Genomic DNA, 18,354 nt, shown 5'->3' with positions numbered 1-18,354 from the left:
AAGGTGAAGATGCACCTACATCTTCTTTCTCGAGATGAAGCCTATGTGGACTACATTGAGAGAGGTCCTCATGTTCCTATGAGAACTGCTACAGGAAAATGAACCATCAGTTCCATAGCCCAGACATGAATGGTCTGATCCAGACATTGAACAAGTCAGGAAAGATAAAAAGGCCATGAATATACTGTTTAATGGTGTTGATGGTGACATGTTTGACAACATCATAAACTGCAAAACAATAAAAGAGGTTTGGAACACAATTCAAATTATCTGTGATGGTACTGAGCAAGTAAGAGAGAACAAAATACAGCTCTTGATTTAGCAATATGAGCATTTTCACTGTGAAGAAAGTGAGTCAGTCACTGATATATTTAGTAGATTTCAAAAGCTATTGAATGCTCTCAAGTTTCATGGAAGGGTCTATCAAACAAAAGACTTAAATCTGAACTTCCTTAGATCTCTACCAAAGGAGTGGAATCCCATGATAGTCTCCTTAAGAAACTCTCAAGATTACAAGGAATTCACCTTGGAAAGACTGTATGGAATTCTAAAAACCTATGAGCTTGAAATAGAGCAAGATGAAAAGATGGAGAAAGGAAGGAAGAAAGGAGGATCCCTTGCACTGGTTGCTGAACAAGAAAAGGAAAAGGAGATGAAGGTTGAAGTTGTTGAATCTACATCAATTCAAGGTCTGTGAAAGTAAGGGTAAAGGGCTGATAGCTGAAAATGAAGAACAGTTAAGCCAAGATGACATGGATAACATAGATGAACATCTTGCTTTTCTATCCAGGAGATTTTTCAAGCTCAAATTCAAGAAGAATTTTGAAGCAGCTAAGTCAAACAGAAACATGGTTGATAAGTCTAAATTCAAGTATTTCAAGTGTGGCTTGGCAGGTCATTTTTCTAGTGAGTGCAGAAAGCCTGATTCTAGTAAAAAGAAGTTTGAGCCTATTGATTACAAGAAAAAATACTTTAAGTTGCTCAAGCAAAAGGAAAGGACTTTCATTACACAAGAAAATGACTGGGCTGCAGATGGATTGGATAATGGCCAAATCAGATGAAACAAAAGTTAGTTCATCCAGTAATCAGGTAATCACCACTAACCTAGCACATTTAACTAAGTCTGAGGTAATGATGCCATCAATGACATGTCTACTGAGCTGTATCATTTGCGTGTAACTCTTAAGTCTCTCACTAAAGAAAATTCTAAAATAAAAAAAAACAATTTTTTAACTGAGAGGAATAATGTGCTAGAGTCTCAATTCATTGAGTTTGAAAAATTGAGAATTGAATGTAAAACTACCAAGGATGAATTAACTGAATCTTTAAAGAAAGAAGAGATTTTAAGAAAGCACCTTGAACGAGAACAGGAAGTAATAAAGGCATGGAAATCATCTAGATATGTCCATGCTCAATTTACTAAAGTTCAAGGCATAAAATCTTTTTGTGATGCAGCTTGGAAAAAGAACAAGGAGAAGCTTGATTCCAATCTGGTTGAAGGACTTTCAACGGATGTGGATTCGACGAATGACGAAAATTATTCGTCGAATAATCAAAATGATTATCCGTTGAAAGTCAATGAGCCACATCCATCGAATGTAAGTAAGCCAGTTAGCAAAGCTAAGCTAGCTAAGTTGAATGATAAATATGGATCAGTTTTTAAAAACTTTGTTCTAGGAGAATCAAGTCGAGAAAAAAAAGAGTTAATATTGGTCATCTATCCATCAAGCAATTGAATGACAGATTAGATAAGATTGAGGTTAAAGCAGAATCAAAAAGGAAAAACAACAAAAATAGGAAGGTAGGAATTAACAAACATAACAACTACACACCTGATAAATATGCTCCAAGAAAAATCTGTGTTAAGTGTGGTAGTGTTAATCATTTGTCTGTTAATTGCAAACTTGCTATGCTTACTCCTATGTCTGCACCTCCTTCATTTCCAAGCATGCCTACAATGCTTGTTAATATTATGTCTACACAAAATTTGAATGCACAATATGCTAACATGCCATTTGCACCTAATCCTTATTATGTTGGATTTAGTATGCCTCAAATGTCATTTAGCATGCATTACTGGAATAACATGTTGGCACAAAGCATGCCTTTTCATGTTAATCAAAATGTGCATGATAATTCTGCTTAAATGAATGGTTTCAAAGGTCCAACTCAAATGACAAAGGATGAATCTGATATACCCAAGTTAAATGAGATCAAACCTAAGAAACCAAAGAAAAAGGCTAACAAGGCAGGACCCAAGGAAACTTGGGTACCAAAATCAACTTGATTTGATTTTGATGTATGCAGGGAAATAAAAAGAATCTTTGGGATTTGGATAGTGGGTGCTCAAGGCACATGACTGGAGATTCTACCCTGCTTACTGGGTTCAAGGAAAGAGATGGCCCAAATATCACTTTTGGAGATGACAGCAAGGGTTATACTGTGGGATATGGCTTGATTTCAAATGATAATGTCATCATTGAAGAGGTTGCCCTAGTGGATGGACTCAAGCATAATTTGTTAAGTATCAGCCAGCTTTGTGATAAGGGCAACTCAGTCACTTTCAATTCTGAAGCCTATGTTGTGACCAACAAGAGAAGCAACAAAGTGGTTCTCACTGGAGTGAGAAGAGGAAATGTGTACTTAGCTGATTTTAACTCATCAAATGCAGAAACTATCACTTGTCTATTTAGCAAGGCAAGTCAAGATGAAAGTTGGCTATGGCACAAGAAGCTGTCCCATCTAAACTTCAAGACCATGAATGAGCTAGTCAAGAAAGATTTGGTTAGAGGTATTCCTCATGTGGAGTTTTCAAAGGATGGATATGTGATGCCTACCAGAAAGGAAAGCAGATTAAAGCATCATTCAGAAAGAAGCTTGATTCAACTATTGAGGAACCTTTGCAATTATTGCACATGGATCTATTTGGACCAGTCAATGTGTTCTCTATCTCAAAGAAAATATATTTCCTAGTAATTGTAGATGATTTCTCAAAGTTCTCTTGGGCATATTTCCTAAAATCCAAAGATGAAGCTAGTGAAATCATCATCAATCACATAAGGCAAGTCAACAATCATCCTGATTTCAAAGTAAGAAGAATCAGGAGTGACAATGGAACTGAGTTCAAAAATTCCATGATGAGATTGTTTTATGAAGAAAATAGGATCATGCATGAGTTTTTTGCAGCTAGAACTCCATAACAAAATGGAGTGGTGGAAAGAAAGAACGGGTCTCTTATTAAAGCTGCAAGAACTATGCTGGAAGAATAGATGTTACCAACATATTTTTGGGCTGAAGCTGTAAATACTGCATGTTACACTCAGAATATTTCTTTGGTTAATCAAGCCAAATGCATGACACCCTATCAGTTGTTCAAGAACAGGAAGCCAATGTTAAACTTTCTACATGTCATTGGCTGTAAATTTTATATTTTAAAGAATCAAACTGATCAACTTGTAAAGTTTGATGCCAAAGCAGATGAAGAAATTTTTGTTGAATATGTTGTTAGAAAAGCATATAGAGTCTACAATCTAAGAACCAACATTGTTATGAAATCTGTGTGACGCCCTCAATCTCGGGGTTAGGAAATGAGGACCCACACACCTCTAATCTTTGAATTAGATAAGCATAAACCCCGATTAGCTACTAACAGGATCAAACAGGATAAAGTATGAGTCAAGATTACAACTACCAACCATAGAGTATAATTTACAACCCAAAATAAAATCAAATATACATAGTCGATCCCGACTTGGAACCGATAGATAACCTATTGTATCTTAACAACTTTCCGGCTAAGTGCTTGCTCACTCAAAACCTGTACTACCTGCTCTGGAAACCGGAAGCCCTCAATACGGTAGGGACCACCAGGTACGCTCTTACGAGAAGTGCGCCTAAGCCTAGCCATCTTCTTGTTTAACTGCCATGGTTAGATTAAAACAAAACATATGAGTATAAAACTCAGCAAGTAACTAAAAAAATAGTTATATGATACAGAATCTATAATATATCATTACTGATCTCAGGACATTCTAATTTATCATTTCTAGGTGGCAGATTTCTATCTTTTGGGCTATGAAAGGGTTATGAAGAAAACTTTGGGCTTTCAAGGAATAAGGCTCAAAATAGGGTGAAAACCGACATTCATCACAGATCATTAATAGGATCACAAATGATCTCTCAAATGGAAAGCGATAATCATTTTATCATGGGGAATCAACTTATATGATTGATAATATTAACAGAATCAAAATCAGGGTTCACAAGCGTTAAGCTTCACAATATCACAATCAATTCTTTCAAAACAATATAAACCTTTTCATTTTCAAGGAATCAATTATTGAATAGGAAATTCAATTCCTTTTTCTCTTTTTTTTAAAAAATAGTTACGAAACCTTTGATTGGACTACTTTATCTTTCCTTTCATAATAATACGGGTGATCATCCCGTATCGACCTCCATCCGGTCTTTAAGGTACCAATGGCATAATTTCAGCCTTAAACTGGACTAGCCCCACTAGCCTCTTAACATGACTGGACTAGTACCACTAGTCTCTTACGTCTCAATCCAATCTATCAGGAATTCGTTTGGAAAACCTTGTGTTGGAAAAAGAAGGGTTTTACTAAATTCATTTTATCATTACCAAGAATATTAAATCATTCAGACTCTTTAAAGTCGAAGCTCATTCTTAAGTTCAATTTCAAGAATTCAAAGTTAAGGAAATGAATCAAGGATAAGCAAGGTTCAATTCTAGAGATCTTGATCAAACGATAACAAGGTACTCAAGTTAGGGAAATCAAAACTGTTTCAAGGATCAATAGGGTATAAGGTAAACAAAAGAATGAAGGATCATTACACCAGGGGTTCGTAAAGGTACTTATAGATGGTATAACAAGTGATCAGAATAAGAAAAGGTTACCAAATGGCTGGATCAATAAACTATCAATGACAAGTTCACAAGATCAATGACAAGGTATCTCAAGAATCAATAACAAGGGTACATTACTATAAAAGTTCAATACTCTACATGGCATGAACAATATTCTCTTTATAACCATTTACACAAGTAAATAGAGTTACTTGCCTGAATTCGCTTTCTTGTTTCACAAAGGTTGAACTACTGCCACCTAGTATACCTTACCATTTCCTAGCCTGAATGCCCTCACGCTCCGAATCTACAATCAAAAACCAAAACCTTAATTAAATTCCCACTTGACGTTCCCAGAACGCTTAACATTTCCCTTAATCGCAATACCCTAAGAGTATATATACTCAAATATATTCACACAACATGTCTATACCAAATCTCGAATACTTTAACCATATAGACTTTGAATCACGCATTACAATGCGAATATGACATATATCATTTAATCCTTGCATTTACAACTCTATACTTAAGTTATTATATCACTTATATAGTCTTATATCATGACTATTCAATTCTTCCCTTTTTATCATCCAATTCGAACCAAAACTCACACATAAATCACATAATTTCTAAAAATCACACATGCACTCACTTAGCATCAAATCAATCCCTTTTATACCTATTTTTCATTCGGCTATAACCACAAATCACAATCCAAGAATCAAACATTGACATGCATATATCAAAATTACATAAAAACTTGAGATCAATCCAACTCTTATTCTCTTTAACTCATTTTTAACTTGAACGCTTACATGCAAAGCTATATCTTAACATGCATCCAAATTCTCATGTCGATCCTCGCTAGTAACTAATGCAATTAGCACATTGACTCACAAAAATCAACTTAACCTTCTTTTAACCATAAGATCCATTCGGATTTTTCAAAAAAAACACACATGCATTGAGAAATTTTGACATGTAAAGTTCTAAATCGCAAATTCAATTTAAGCCTTAACTTAGACATTCAACTCATTTCCCTTAGAAATCAAACCTAACTTACTCGATTATACTCAAATCTTACATGCAATCATCAATTTACTTCTTTTAAACCAATAACCATTCTAATTTCCCACTATTATTCTAAAACAATAATCCACAATCATTTTGTTCAACAAAAATCAACTTATTAACTTCAAAAATCAAAAACCCATTCGGTTTTTTAGGTAATCACCACATGCAAATACCGAAATTAAGTTTTATGAATATTAGAGCTCAGTAATAACATCATCACTCACCACCGATTCACCGGATTTCATCACCGGTGGCGGTGGCTTCACGGTGGTGCCCTCATTCGAGGGTGTCCAACCATAAAACCCCCGATTTTCCATCAATTTCTCAAAATAACTAACATGCACATCTTAGATATCATTCATTTGCAAGGAATCATGCTTAAACAAGGTAATAACAACAAGAACAATAAGAACCGAGAGGTTCTCGGTGAACACACACACATCGAACATACACAACACACATACACCTACATGCAAGTATATTCTTGCATCTTTAGAGTATAAGAAGCTTAAATCTTGATTCAAGATTGAATTTTAATGGAGGTTATGGAAGGAACAAGAAGAGAGAGACATTATACCGAGAGAGAGAGAGAGAGAGAGAGAGAGAGAGAGAGAGAGAGAGAGAGAGAGAGAAGAGAAGGCCGAGAGAGAGATGAGAGAAAAAGAGAGTGAATCGGGTGAAGAAAAAGAAAAAGGGGAGGGGAGTGAGGTTATACATAGTGAGTAGCCAAGGCTATAAAGGTCTTTTACCCATTAGCTTTTAGGATTTTCCCTTTATTCCTTAATTTCAATTTCTAAAAACAATTTTGATAAATGAACAACCCTCTCGGAAAAGATGGGAATGCAAATAATAAAATTTTTAAAACGTAGATCTCAAAATTAGCTTTCCAGCCATATCTTCAGAATAATTTTTGTCTGAACGGTCGATTAGATACGGATTTTACAAAATTACGCTGAAAATAGCATTTTAACTCCATAAAATCATTTTAAAATGCAACGATCATGAAATAAATCCGCCAATCATTTTTGGAAAGTCTCTAAGACTATTTTGAAGATGATAAAATAAATTTCATTCCTTGACCATTCTCGAATAATTTTATAAAAATGTATAAAGGTTCAATAAACCTTATTTTAAATCAAATAATTCCCTTAAATCCGTTTAAAAAAATTAATAGATCACGTAATCATGCATACAGTCAAGTAAGCACATATATTCACACATCACAACTCATGTCTGATCATAAAATTTCCCTTTTTATCATTATTCCTCTTTTCGCGTACCGGGTCACGTTCTGCCTTACAGCCCCACGCTCAGCGTTTCAATTACGTTTCACAATTACCTTTACCAACCGACACGTCACTAGAATGCAATACTTACTTAAACATTCCATTTCACATAAATACACACATTTCATATTTAAACATTTTAATCCCTTTTAAGACGGAATCCGTTCTACCTGACGGCCCGACAACACAACTTAACCCCTAAGCTAACTCTTTAAATTGGAACACATCTATCTACGCTCCCAGATACTAATATACAATAAAGACAATTAACCATCGCTAATAACATAATTTATAATTATACCATAAAATCATACTTTATTCACTTAATTACATCACGAAATTCCCAGTCGTTACAATCTGTACATGTTGTGTTTGATGATAAAAAGATTGAAGGACTACAAGATGGAGATTTCCATGAGAGCCTCAAATTTGACAATGTGGAGATGATTTGTGAAGACGGTGATGATGATAGTGATCAAGAAACAGTGGCTAAGGATAATGCAGAAAAGACTATCTCCAATGATGCACAAAATTCAGCATCAGTCGAGTTGCACAATGCATCATCTATCGGTAGACAATCAGCTTCATCCGTCGGGATACAAAGTGCATCATCCGTCAGAACAATGAGAGAAGCTGAGAGTCGAAACAAATCATTTATAGAAATAACTCCTTCTTAAAATCAAAGATTCACAAGCTCAAGGGGAGTTTCTTCTAATCAAAACTCAGTCACACATCCAGACAATGATGAGGCCTCTTCTTCTAGAGCTAATCTACCACAATAGAGAAAGTGGACTAGAAATCACCCTTTTAAGCTCATAATTGGTGATGCATCTTCTAAAGTTCAAACAAGAAAAGCAACTCAAGAAGAATGTTTGTATAGCAGCTTTCTCTCAAAGGAAGAACCAAAGAAGGTAGAAGAAGCTCTGTTAGATCCTGATTGGGTTCTAGCTATACAGGAGGAGCTAAACCAATTTGAAAGAAACAAGGTATGGAAGCTGGTACCCAAGCCTAAAGGAAAGAATCCAATTGACACCAAGTGGGTATTCAGAAATAAGATGGATGAAAATGGCATAGTTGTCAGGAACAAAGCTAGATTGGTTTCTAAGGGCTACTGTCAACAAGAAGGAATAGATGTTGATGAAACTTTTGCTCCTGTTGCAAGACTTGAAGCCATCAGAATTTTCTTAGTCTATGCAGCCCATGCCAATTTCAAAGTCTATCAAATGGATGTCAAAAGTGTCTTTCTAAATGGAGATTTAGAGGAGGGAGTCTATATCAGTTAGCCTCCTGGTTTTGAAGATCCAAATTTTCCAGAATATGTCTACTATCTTTTGAAAGCATTTATGGATTGAAGCAAGCACCTAGAGTCTGGTATGATACTTTGTCAAAGTTTCTCTTAGAAAATCACTTAACAAGAGGTACTGTTGATAAAACTTTATTCTTTAGAAATATTAATGGCTCTAGTATACTTGTTCAAATTTATTAGATGATATTATATTTGGATCTACATATGAAAAACTTTGCAAAAAGTTTTCCAAATTGATGCAAAGTAAGTATGAAATGAGCATGATGGGAGAACTATACTTTCTTGGTTTACAAGTTAAGCAAGTTAGTGATGGAATATTCATTAGTCAAACCAAATATATTTATGATCTTTTAAAGAAGTTTGATCTAATGGATTGCACATTTGTAAAAACTCCTATGGCCACTGCAACTAAACTTGAATTAAACACTACTGAAAAGTCTATGGATATTTCAAGCTATAGAGGCATAATTGGCTCACTTTTGTACTTAACAGCTAGTAGGCCAGATATAATCTTTGCTACTTGTCTTTGTGCTAGATTTCAGGTTGATCCTAGAGAGTCACATTTAATAGCTATAAAGAGAATTTTCAGATATCTCAAGGGAACACCAAAACTTGACATTTGGTACCCTAGAGATTCTGGTTTTGATCTAACTAGTTATTTAGACTCAGACTATGCAGGGTGCAAGATTGATAGAAAAAGCACTACAGGAACCTGTCAATTTCTAGAAAACAAGCTAGTATATTGGTTCAGTAAAAAGCAAAATTCAGTTTCTACTTCTATAACTAAAGCTGAATATATTGCTGCTGGCAGTTGATGTGCACAGATTCTATGGATAAAAAACCAATTGTTGGACTATGGTCTTCAAGTGGACATAATTCCTATCTTATGTGATAACACAAGTTCAATTGCCATCACTGAAAATCCAGTACAACATTCAAGAACAAAGCACATAGATATCAAGTACCACTTTATTAGGGAACATGTGATGAATGGTACTGTGGAAGTTCATTTTGTTCCAAGTGAGAAGCAGCTTGCAGATATTTTTACCAAGCCACTTGATGAATCCACCTTTAGTAGTTTGGTAAGTGAGTTAGGTATGCTTAACTATTCTTAAATCATTTCTAAAAATTTTGCAAGTTGTAATGCATCCAGAAGCTTAATTAATTTTTCTATTTTAGATGAAATTTTGGCTAAGTCAAAATTTAGATCTCGACGGATGTTCATTATTCATCGAGTTTGATCATCCGTCGAAATAGAAGAGCCTGGTAAAAATCAATTACTTTTCTGGATTATTTTATACCCGACGGATAATTGCTTTATTCTCATCCGTCGAATTGTCTACATCTTAGCCGTTAAAGTTCTGAACATTATCCATCGGATATACTTACAGTCTGTACGTATATCACGACGGATAATTGATAGAATTTTGACAGTTAATTTTATTTTTTAAACTGCTATTTTGGGAAATTCTCATTGGGTCTTTAATTTTTACCTTTAATTTTTATCCCATTTTATCTTAGAATACATAAAACTTTACAAAGAAATTCCAGCCTCTGAGGATTATCACAAAATGATGGATTTTGTGAAGGGATGCAAGCTTAATTATGCCATGCTGGAATCACCCACAATCTACTGTGAGGTTATGGTGGAGATGTGGACTACTGTTGTTTATCAAGCAACTGACAAAACTATAACTCTCACCATTAAAGGTAAGGAATTTTGCATTAACAGTGACATTATTCAAGCATCCTTTAAAATTCCTGATAACACTACTACTAAACCACACACAGATGCTGATTTAGTTAACTTGCTTAATACTATTGGCTATGCACTTCCCACCACTAAGTTAAGTGAGATTATTAGGCTAGGTCTTAGGAAAGAGTGGAGTTTTCCGTGTGATGTAGTTACCAAAGTGTTTTATGGTAAAATAAGCAACTTTGATTATGTCAATACTACTATGCTTAACATGCTCTACATGCTACTTACTAATAATTACTATAATTTGAGTGATGCTATCATGTTTGAGTTAGGTTACAAGTTAGGGGAGATTAAAAAGAGATCTAAAACTGTTTATTATGCTAGATTCTTTATGATTATTACTAACCATATTTGTGAGAATTTTGTGATTGAGAACCCAACCAACAAACTAAATTGTTGGGTTCAAGAAAGAAGTGTGATTGCAGATTTAAATAGGGTTGATCATCACAAGGAAGTTCCCCTTGTTTATTTACCTATCATGGATAGCCCTCAGGTAAGTGAGGTAAACACTTTTGTCTCTACTCCACCTACCTCTCAAATTTCTCTTCCACTGACTGTGGCTATGGCATCTGTGTCAATGACCCTGAGAGGTCAACACTTTTACCCTTTAGGTTTTGGTGATTTGTCAAAAGTAAAAGTGAGAATTAAATTAGATTCCTAGGTCACGTAGAATCCTCTCTTAGGGTTTTATGTGAGGCACTTACCGGAATCAAGCCGAACTAAGTCATTTTGGATAAACTGTACTAAAATGCTTTCTAACACATCTTCAAATGACATGACTTGGGATAGATATATCAACTCAAGGATATATTCTATATTAGGTTATTTTTGTCAAACAAACCTAGGCTTACGGCTAAAGGCACATAAATTGAGAACTTTCGAACATTGCTTTTACGAACCAAAAATGATCAAATTATTTAAAAGCATGTCACAATAAAATGTTTTCCTCTCAAATATATTGAATATATTTATTGAATATTTATGTTCAATTTTTAGTGCCAAAAGCCATGCCAAAAGACCCAAAAACATATTTTATTCTGAAATACCCGTAAATCCTTATTTATCCGGATAAAATCATATAAAATTCAAAAATAATTATTCCTTAGACCCATAATCATTATTTTATAAGGAATATTATTATTGAATATTTTTGAAGTCAAAACTTTTGTCTGCCTCGTCGGTAAAGACAAATGTATTTTCCGAGCGCTTCGGAAGGCTGTTTTAATATTCGTAAAAATCCTAAACAATACTTCCAAATGTCTTTTAGAATTGAAACTTGGGATTTATATTTATTATATTTCCTTCTTTCACATATATTATTATCGTGATTTTAGCATGATTTTTTTCCGGGACCCCTAAAATGATACGTAATTGATTTATCGGTCGCTTAAAAGTCATAGTGGTCAACTTATTTCAAGGTGAAATTTTGACCATGATCCTAAGATATTATTTCTAGAGGATCCCCAAAATTTTTATAATATTTCATTGATTTTTCAATTTTTAGTGAAATACGCAATTTTGGTCGTCGGTAAGCGCGCGGAACTTTTTCAGCTTTGTCTAAATAATACAAAAACGTGTCAAACCACTTTTTGGCCTGCAAATTTGAATTCCTACAGCTGTAAATTAGTTTTATGGACCAGCCCCCACTTGTCTTTTTGTAATATTCGGGAAAATTATGTGAATATTATATGTTAAATAAATAAATATTATGTTTTATAAATTTAAAATGATTATTGCCATGATATTTGATGTTGTAGTTGTTATGTATGTTTTTGGGCGTGCTAGAATTTTTTTTCGATTGATTAATATACGTTTAAAACTGCAATTTTATAAATCTATCTGCAATCGGGACGCGTATTTATTAGCGTTTTTAATAAGATATCTGTTTTATTTCAATTTATGCGTGTTTGAATGTATTTTAAGTGTTTTCGAGTTTTTCTGGTAATTTAGGGATCATTTCTGTTTTTCAAAAATCAGCGGACCGGGACCCCTCCAGGACGTCAAACCCCACAAAATCTGTGTTTTTATTTTTATAAAAATTTTCGTATTATAAATACCCAATATTTTTGCATTTTCGAATTATTCGCAATTTTTGGGGAATTTTAACAGTAATTTTGTATTTTATCATTTTTAAAATTATTTCCCGTAATTATTATTTTGGGGCCCTAATTATTATAATTAGGGGATAAAAACACCCTTAATTTATTTTGGGGTAAAATTTTTGCAAAAATATAAATAGCTGAACTAGATTTATTTATTTATTTTTATTCAATTAAAAATCAGAAAATTCAGAAAAACCAAGAACAATTAGTGGGGGTAAAATTTTGGGCAACAACTTTAATCGTGATTTTTGATCGATTCTGGAAACCAAATGAGACGTTCTAGTAATCAAAATCTTCCTCTCGACGAGAGCTTTCTATTGGTATCAACATCTTGATCTGAGGTACAGTAAATCGAAAAGTCGATTTTTATATTTTTATGCTTGAAAATCGTTTTTGTTTTTGGATGATTCTGGGTTGATTTTGATGTTACCAGTAGCTTAAGGATGATATTTGGAGTCGATTTATGTATTTGGTTGATATGTTTTAGTCCCGGAAGTGTTAAACCGAGTTTCGGTTTTAAAGCAATTTTTGAATTGATTTCTCGGGTTAAATTGATGTTCTTGCTGGATGTTATTAATTTGAATAGATTAAGAATGATATTGGCTTTAATTTGGTACCAGAAATTCTATTTTTCGTTCAGTTTTTGGGATCGCCGGACTTTGCTTCAAGCTCGTCGGATTTGTTCCGTTTTGAAGCCGGAAATTGAACGTTAATCTGTAGTTGGTGGTGTTGTTGTGTTCCCTGTGCTTCTGGATCGATTTAGGACTGAATAGATGCCAAAAACCCGATCAAGGGGCGTGTGTTTGGACCGGTAGGTGTGGTTGCCGGAGCCGGGAGTGGCTGCCGGATTCTGGGCATCTTTCCCAGTTTCCGGCGGTGTTCTTCATCGACCCGGCAATGCAATTCCCCGACCCGTTTTTCTAAATTAAAACCCGACTTTGATTTCTTTTTCCCCAAACCCAACTATCAAATCTGTTTCTGTCCTTTTTCTTTTTAAAATTATTTCCAAAATTGTTTTATTATTTCCAAAAATCATTTAGTTTACTTTCAAAAATCATTTATTTATTATCTTAAATTCTAAAAATTATTTCTTTAATTATTTTACATTCCTAAAATTATTTTCTTTTATTTATTTTCAAAACTCAATTTGATTTAATTATTTATATTTTATTTTAGTTAATGATTTATGAGTTTAATTAATTGATTAATTCATTTAATCAATTAATTTTATTTATGAATAATTAAATTAATATAAATAATTTATAATTAATTCAAATAATTCTTAAAAATTATTTTAGGCTTTTAAAAATTATATTTTGGTATTTAAAAATCAATTAATATTATTATTAATTGATTTATTTCCATTTATTTCTTATTTTATTCATAATAATTAAACCGTTCGTCCATTTAATACGAAACGAACGCGTACTGACTCAAAAAAATATTGCGCTTTCAATAAAAATAATTTTGAGTCCTAATTTCTTTTATATTGCAATGAAAATTGATTAATGTTTCAGTTTGAGTCGGTATATGATCGGTAAATATTATTATTGATCTGATTTTCATTCTGAACGCATTGAGACATATCTTTTAACGATCTGACTTATCTATTACATGAAATATGTGATTACGTGTTATATGAATACCATGATTACGTGCTATGTGATATGCATGCTATCTGTTTACAGTTTAAAATGCCATGCTTAGTTATAAATGATCGGGTAGATGTCAAGACGTATAGTTACGCCGATTAGGTTGGTTTTGTCAATTAAGATAGTCCTTTTCTTTATAGAATCAAGTACAAGGATTGTGGTCAAGTGTTAGACGGAGATAGTAGCCAGCAGCTATAAGCAGAGTTATAGTAAGAGATTATCGAGCATACCAGGCAAGTACCCCTAACTTCACTTATCGTTCAAGTGACGTTTATTTCAAATCATATTATGCAAGTACTTATCTTCATTTATTATTCAATTGATATTGACTCTGGACTTTATTCTTTCAATATCCATACTATTCTAAGTTTAGAATAGTTAAACGTTTTATATCTCGCTATAAATCACTTTATACAGTGGAACATTGAATTGAGAATAGCGAATAACTAATTGTTCTAGTTATTTCGCCATCGATTGTTGAGATTGCTCTGGACTATGAGAAATAGGGAGTTATACAGATAAGGATGTCCTTTGATTCGGCTCCTTTAATCAAAATGTTTTATGGATTGGATGAATGCGTAAGTGACCGGGACGGACGGTCCAGCGGAGGGCTATTTCTATGTGTTATATGAAATATTATGACACCATTTTTTGCCACAGGCAGGTATATTGCCTTTTTATTTGAGTACTCGTATTTTGGGGACATGTTTCTATTAATCATGACTTTGTGCTATCACACGGCTGATCAGCATGAGATAGTACGTCCGTCGGAGTTAGATTCCAATCTAAAAAAATTATCGTTTATTGCTGATAGCTTATCAAGCTTTTATTATTGATCAAATATTACTGATTTTATCCTGTTGTTCAGTTATTATTAAAATGTGGTTTATCATTTCAAGCACACTTTATACTGCTTGCTGAGCATTTCTTTCGCTCATACTTGTTTATCAATCTAATCTTTCAGCTAAGCCAGAGCAGGCTTGAGTTTCAGGTTTGATCAGAAGTCGAGTACTTGTAAATAGTTTGGTGTGTATTCCAGGTAGACTGTTTTGGGACGCTTGGATAGTCTAGAGGTTTGTAATAAAATTTGAATAAATTGTAAAACTAATTAGACTTATGGTTTGTAATAACATTTAGTTTATATTAGTGTCTGTTCCATACTATAACTTGTGATCGATCCAGTGCAGGTAAAAGGGTCATATTTATTATATTATTCCGTTGTGATTCCTTTATTATGGTTTATTGGCTAGTGACCCCCAAATCTGGACCCCGAGTTTAGAGGGCGTCACAGGTTGGTATCAGAGCTACAGGTTATGTTCACTGAAATAGGCTTAGGATTGTTATAGGTGAGTCATAGGAAGATCACATAAGATAAGCGCGTGTAGTTTAGCTGTTATAGGATTAAATTTAAGTTTTTGGGCTGGGTTAAAGTTAAGTTATTTAGGTTTCCTGTTTTGCGTTTAGCCTTAGGCCTTTGTGTTATTGACCTTGTTAGTCCCTTAACAATGTAGCAAGAATTACCGAATGGGGGTTGAATGGAATTTTTGAACCTTTTTCTTGAAATAAAAATGTTCAACTCGATTATATATATATATTTGTTTTGATTAGCACAATGCGGAATGTAAACTAAATTGAATCAAAACATAAGTAATTAAAAACAAGAGTCTTTAAAAACTTTCTGGTGGATTTAAACAATTCCACCAGAGATATATATAATATATCGAGAGAACTCTGTGTGCAGAAATGCTCACAGCTACTTACAAATGGAACTATTGAGAATACAGGATATGCTAAAGATTCTGCTTACAAAGATTTCTCTATTTTTGTGTTTTTCAGCTATCTTAGTTATATTTCTATTTGCTATTCTCTTGGTTTATATAATACCAAGATTACAAAGTCAAAAAGACTGAACAAATATGAAATCTAACAGTCTTAAGCTTTGCTGCTTTTCGTCCTCTATTACCCAGTTAATGGGCTTCCATAGTGTGTTTGTATCCATCTCGACGGCTGTGTGTCAGCTTTCACTGTTCAACTGTTGTATGAATTCTTCATATGATCATCCGTCGACTTTCAGAATATCCGTTGATGATTTAATTGATCATCCGTCGATGGCTTTGTTAATCATCCGTCGGTAGCTATTTTGGCACTTGACTCTATATCACTTATGCAAAATTACAAGACATCAATTATGTACACTTAATCAACCTATTCTGCATATTTAGTTAAAGTCAACATGACTTATATGCTACTACAGATTCTATACAAAGGTGCATACATAACTATGCTACAAATTTATTATTACATAAGCTACTCACTCGATGGATAATAAGTTAATCATCCGTCAGGACTATAATGAGTTATCCGTCGGGACTAAAATTCTTATCCGTCGAGTGCTACATAATTTCACTAAGTAAAATCTACTTAGATGTTTTATTTATGAAATCATCAAGTACAAAATATATGCACAACAATCTCCCCCAATTTATGTCTACTGGAATTGTAGCCATAAATTAAGAGATACTTGATGATAACAAAACATCCTGAACATATATCTTTAAAGATAAGTAGATAAACTGAAAGTGCTTCAATTAATTAAAATGTACAAGGTTTGGCTCACAGTCAATTTAAGATGCTCCTCTAGCCTGAGCAGATTTTTCTAGTTCCTTGAAGGTCTGGATCTTCTTCCAAGCTTTCTGTTATTTTCTTCAATTTGATTCTGGAGCTGCCTGTGGAATTCTAGTTCATCAGATTTTGAGAGATCTAGCTTTTCTTGCATTTCCAAGAGAGTTTCATTGCTAGAGATACTCAGTTGGTCTTCTAATCTGAAGAATCTTCTCACACCCTTTTCATCCATGAATTCCATCAGCCAGTAGGGCCTTAGATGCACTCTTCTCCCTGTGTATAGGATGATTAGAGTCTTTGGGAGTGCATCTTTAGCTCTAACACTCCTCAGCTCTTCAATCTTCTTCAATACTAGTCTTCTTGCAGTTATATTGAACCCAAAGTTTTTCTTGAAGGATGAATAGACTTTAATCAGCACAGCTTGGCTTTCTTGAAGAATCTTGTGAAATGGCCACTGAATCTCCCTTCCTCCTTTGTACTTGAACACCAACCTTTCAGGTAGGTTTCTGTATGCATCAATTGCCCTTACTTCATCCAGTTCATCCAGATAAAGGTTTAGATCTGAAAATTCTTTGATGTCACACAAGTACAAGTAGTCTCCCCTGTTGACCTTGGGTTGAGCTTTAACTACTGACTTGGATTTGAGAGGTGACAACTTCACTTTCTTGACTGCCCTTGACTTTGTCCTTTTTAGCTTGCTAAGGATTGGTAAGTTGAAGTCAGGAATTGGTATATTATCCCACTCTATTGGCTCATCCTTTGGCATAATAGGTTCACCATGTATGTTCCTGTAGGGATCCACCACCCTTATGTCTTCAAATACCATAGAGGGCTTTGATGCTTGAGTTGTAGCTGGTGTGGATTCCTTAGGAAATTGATCTTCCAATTCATTGTCAATAACATCCAGTTTCCTTTTTGTTCTTCTAGCCAATTCTTTCTTTCTTGGGGATTTCTTATGTTCTTCAATCTTCTTCTTTGATTCAGCAGCTTCAGATGGTTGAGAGGGAATTTGTTGAGAAGAATTCACAGCCTGTAGCTTGGCCAAGATAGCAATCTGTTCTTTCTTTTGTTTAGACTTCTTTGCATCTAGAGCAGCTTGCCTCTTTTCCTGCTTTAATCTGGCTTTTTCTTCTTTCTTTGCTTGAGCAAACTGTGGATGTCCAGCTACCACACAAATTTCCTTTCCATTTCTGAATATCTTAGCAATTCTCCTTTTTGAAGCTGAATCAGCTGGATCTTTATAGAAGAGAATAGATCTTGACAGAAGCTTCTTTTCATCAGGCTTGGGTGTCTCATACACAGTGTCCATAGGGTTCTTCCAAGATGACTTTGGATAATTTGCCCTTGGTTTAAGAATTGTTTCAGCCTTTGTAGACTAGATGCAGGAAGATTGTCCTTTTTCCAGATAGTTCATGCTCATCTCATTCACACTGATTGGCTTGACATGAGAGTGATGGATGGCTGACTGAACTGGCTCCTTGACTAGTTCAAACTTTTTCTGTATCTCCTCATCAATCTTATTCCAGTTGATCAAACTCAACTTTCCTTTTTCAGCAACTTTCAAATTTGCTGCTGCTGCTTTAATTAGATCTATACCATCTGCAACTGTTGGCTTGGAGATTGTAATTGAAGGTACAATTACTTTGCTGATTTGTACTTGAAGTTTCTCCCCCTCAGTTGGTC

This window comes from Apium graveolens, chromosome 5 (genome assembly GCF_009905375.1).
Source record: "Apium graveolens cultivar Ventura chromosome 5, ASM990537v1, whole genome shotgun sequence".
In the NCBI taxonomy this organism is placed as follows: domain Eukaryota; kingdom Viridiplantae; phylum Streptophyta; class Magnoliopsida; order Apiales; family Apiaceae; genus Apium; species Apium graveolens.
This window is presented reverse-complemented; position numbering follows the sequence as displayed.